Source organism: Vicia villosa, linkage group LG1 (assembly GCF_029867415.1).
Source record: "Vicia villosa cultivar HV-30 ecotype Madison, WI linkage group LG1, Vvil1.0, whole genome shotgun sequence".
NCBI classification, from domain to species: Eukaryota; Viridiplantae; Streptophyta; class Magnoliopsida; order Fabales; family Fabaceae; genus Vicia; species Vicia villosa.
Window position 1 is genome coordinate 66,464,350 of NC_081180.1, and position 4,887 is coordinate 66,469,236.

Below are 4,887 nucleotides of genomic sequence, written 5' to 3' on the forward strand. Positions count from 1 at the left end.
GAAGAAGAAGAAGAAGAAGAAGAAGAGATGATGGTGACGGTCACAACAAAAGATGAAGATAAATTTAAGGACCAATTGTACTTGGATTTGGGATGCGCATCACACATGTCTGGAAGGAAAGATTGGTTTGTCAACATAAAGCCCTCAATGAAGAAAATGGTGAAATTCATAAATGACAATACTCTAGCTGCTGAAGGTATTGGAGACGTACTAATTATAAGGATATATGAAAAAAGGTCAGTAATTTCCAATATGTTGTGCATACCAGGCATGAAGAGCAATTTGCTCAGCATTGGCCAGTTGGTCGAAAAGAACTACAAGGTGTCGATCAAAGACAAGATGATGAGAGTCGTCGACGCAAGTGAGAGGTTAATCTTGAAGGCTCCTATGTCTCAGAATAGAAAATTCAAGATCGAACTCAATGTGATGGAGCACGAGTGCCTTGAGACTACATCTAGAAAAGATGAATGATATGGCACTATCGACTAGGCCATCTCAACTTTAATGACATTGGAGAGTTGAAAGGAAGAAATATGGTTTCAGGGTTACCAGAGATCGACATTCCAAGAGAAGTGTGTGAGGAATGTGTGCAGGCGAAGCAACACAAGAACAACTTCAGCAAGGATGTAGGAAGCAAGTTGAAGGCAATCCTTGAAGTTATATACTCTTATGTATGTGGTCCTATCCAGGTGGATTCGAATGGAGGTAACAAATACTTTGTTAAATTCATAGATGATTTCAGTAGAAAACTATGGACTTATTTGATCAAGAAGAAAAGTGAAGTGATCGAGGTATTTGTCAAGTTCAAATCAATGGTCGAAAGACAAAGTGGGCGAAAGCTCAAGATTCTGAGAACTGATGGTGGTGGAGAATATGTGTCGAAATACTTCGACATATTATGTGAGAAAGAAGGGATTGTGCATTAGGTGGTTCCACTCTACACTCCACAGCAAAATGGAACTGCAGAAAGGAAGAATCGAACTATCATGAATATGGTGAGAAGTATGCCGAATGGAAAGCATTTTCCTAAAGAGTTTTTGGGTGAAGCTGTGTCGACCGCATCATATATTCTGAACAGATGTCCGATGAAGAAGTTAGAAGGAATTACTCTAGAAGAATGTTGGTCTGGTGTAAAGCCTAGCTTGAGTCATTTGAAGGTGTTTGGATCTATATCACATAGACATGTGCCAGATCAGTTGAGAAGAAAACTTGATGACAAGTCAAGTCAGATGATCCTAATAGGATATCATTCGACTTGAGGTTACAAGTTGTTTAACCCAGTGAATAAGAAAGTTGTGGTCAACAGAGACATGATCATAGATGAACTTAAAGAATGAGAGTGGACTGAAAATGTCAAGAAAGATTCAGTAGGAATCTTACTCGAATAACCAGAAACTTAAGTCAAAACAGAAGTTCGACAAGAGAAGGTTAGAAATCAACCAAATACAAGCAGACCTCATAGTATTAGACACATGCATGCAAGGTTGCAAGAATGTGTGATTACATCAGATGATGTAGTCAATGATGAAGGTGAGTTGGTACATTACGCTTTATACGCAGATGTCGAACCCGTTAATGCAACTGAGGCATTGAAGGATTCGAAATGGGTGAAAGCTATGAATAAGGAAGTCAAGTCCATCGAAGACAACAATACTTGATCACTTGTCGAATTTCCTCGAGGCAAGAAGGCAATTGATGTGAAGTGGGTATACAAAGTAGAGATAAATCCCAAAGGGGAAATAACTCGACACAAAGCAAGGCTCGTGGAGAAATGATTTATTCAGAAGGAAGGAATTGACTTCGATGAAGTTTTTGCACCTGTTGCCAGGATCGAAACAATCAGATTGATTGTTGGTCTAGCAGAGATAAACAGTAACATGTTAGATGGACGTGAATTGTGCATTTCTAAATGGACCCTTATACGAAAAAAGTCTATGTTGCATAACCAGTTAGGTTTGTGAAACATGGCAAAGAGAGGAAAGTGTACAGGCTTCATAAAGCCCTGTATGGATTGAAACAAGCTCCAAGAGCTTGGAATAAGAAGATCGACATCATGTCAGCTATAAACCTGGCGAAGAACCCGATAGCCCATGGTCGAAGCAAGCACATCAAAATGAAGTTCCAATATCTTTGAGAGCAGGTAGCTAAAGGGAATATAAACTTGGTACACTGTAGAACTAAGAATCAGATTGCAGACATCATGACAAAGGGAATGCAAGTCGAAGTGTTCAGAAGACTAAGAGTTATGATGAATATAGATAACTTAGACACAATGAATTAGGTGGCGTGTTAAATTATAATTCCTTGTGTCGAAAAAATTTGATTTTGTTTAGAAGTGTGGAAACAGTTTGTTACACATAGATTTGTTTTAGATATAGATATACTTAATTTAGATATAAAATATATTAGATTTGATTTAGTTCCAAAATAGGTATTTTGGGCTTTTATAGTTATGGGTTTTGCCTTAGGAAGCAAGCTAACATAAATCTATAAATAGGGAGTAACCCTCATTATTTTTGTAATCAAGTCAAAAGGTTGTATTCACAGAATTTGCAGTTGTAAGTGAATAACAAAGTTTTTCACAAGTTTTAGGCAGATAGTTACTCTGCAGAAACCCTAATCTTTTTTCTTCTTTAAATTTTCTTTCTTATTTTCATCGTTATTGTGTGAGTGATAACAATCTTGTTCATCAAGATTGATAGAAATTCATCATAGATATTGGTGGATTTCCAACAGTTTCAGCATAAGAGTCTTTATTTTCTTTTATTCAATATAAATATCTTATTTTACATCAGGTTAAATATGTTTAAAATTCTCTCTAAATTTAGTTTTGTTCCATTAAAAAATCGTCATTTTTAAAGTTAGAATTTTTTTTTTTTTACAATTTAGCGACGATTTTTACAGTTTATGAGATATTGTTTCATGGATATAAATGTTATTTCAAGAATGTGACATTGGGATATAAAAATTCCCATGAGTACTTTTCATTCCCAAAAATATGTTTTGTTCATTAATTTCTTCATTTTTATTCCTATGTCAAAGAATAAGAATCTTATATTTCAACGGGAATATTAAATAACCAACCATAACTTCTCATTCTCATATTATTTTAACACATTTAATTTTTAATTTATAAATTCTAATTAAAATAAAATCTAAAAATATTGCTGGGAATTTTATTAATTTGTCAAACACATTGGTAGGAATAAAGTTCCTCGCAAAAATATTCCCAAGAATGATATTCTCGGGATTATAGTTTTAATCCATCAACAAACACATCCTTAGCGATTGAATTAGCTTAGCGACAATTTACTACTTAGCGACTAAATTGCGACGATTTTAGCAGGAGAAACTAAAAGTTAAAATTTCTAACTTTAAAGGAACAATTCTTTAAGATTTTTTTTTAAAAGAACGAAAATTAAAAATGTCTAACTTTAAAAGGACTTTAAACATATTTCACCATTTAGAAAATAATGTCTAACATTGAAACTTCTTAAACTAGAATGGGGTTTTGTTTCAAAATTTTCAAATTTATTTCCAAATTTTTTATTTTTTATTTTTGCATTTCATGTTCGTTTAAGTATTTCTCATTAAAAAAGTTTTTTAATTATTTATAAGTTATGCCTAAGTTTTTTTATTTTTGAAAAAATAATTTACACTGGATAAAATGCCATGCAATTTAGTGGGACAATAACTAGTAACTACATACAAAGAGGCAGTAAGGTTAGGATTAAGGAAGGTAGATAGAATGAACAAAACTTGCATTATGAAGCTAGTCTAGAAGATTCATTCATGTTCTGAAGATTTGTGGAGTAAAGTGTTGAGGGATAAATACATGATTAGGTATATATTAACTAATCAATTCGAGTGACATATTCAAAACTTTGGAAAGGCATAGTCAAGACCTTGCCTCAACTCATAGCAAATGGAATTTGGAACATCGAAGATGGAAATGACATAGATCCATGGAATGCTTGCTGAGTAGAACCAGGCATTAAGATCAAGGACTTGAACTTGCAGATTCCAACATATCTTCTGAATGCTAAACTTAGCGAATTAGTTGCACCAAATGAAGATTGGAATTGGCAATTATAGCAGGATTGGATGCAATAGAATCTAATTTAGAAAATTAAAGTGTGTTTGACTCCAAGCATTGAATATGGAAAGGATGAGTTAATCTTTACAGGAACCAACAAGGATGGTGTAGCAATTCATGACCTGTAAAACATGATGGTGATGCATGATGAAGATGAGAGAAATGATGTTTGGAGAAAAATGTGAAAGCTCAAGGTTCAGGAGAGAGTTAGAAGTTTTGTTGGATGCTTGGGCATGATAGATTACTAACAGACATGCAGAAGAGCAAGAAAGGAATTACAGAAGCATTTTGTAGTCTTTGTGGAAGTGTGTGGGAATTTACTATGCATGTGTTCAGAGATTGCCCTAAAGCCATACAATTAAGGATGAATAGGGTTCCTAACAAAATGTCCTAATAGTTCATCAATCTAAAGCTAGCAGACTGGATGATTTTGAATCTTAGTGTAAGGGACAATGGGAGAAATGCTTAGAGTAGGTTTTGAGTCTTTGGGTGCCATAACCTTTGTAATTAGCGCGATAAGGAGGAACATGATGATTTGTATGAGCGTCTTATGAATCTGGGTAGTTATGTGTTGCAGTTGATAAATGATTATGAGTATGGATGACGATGGGTAGAATTTGGGCAGGGTACTATGATACCGGTCCCTATACTCACAACTTGAAAAAATTGTCGTACCCCGAGCTCATACCCGCATGAACACCAATGTTTGTAACCGTACTAGTAACATATAAGTACCTAAGTACTCATACTCATACATGTTTATCTGGATGTCTAATAAAAAATAATCGATC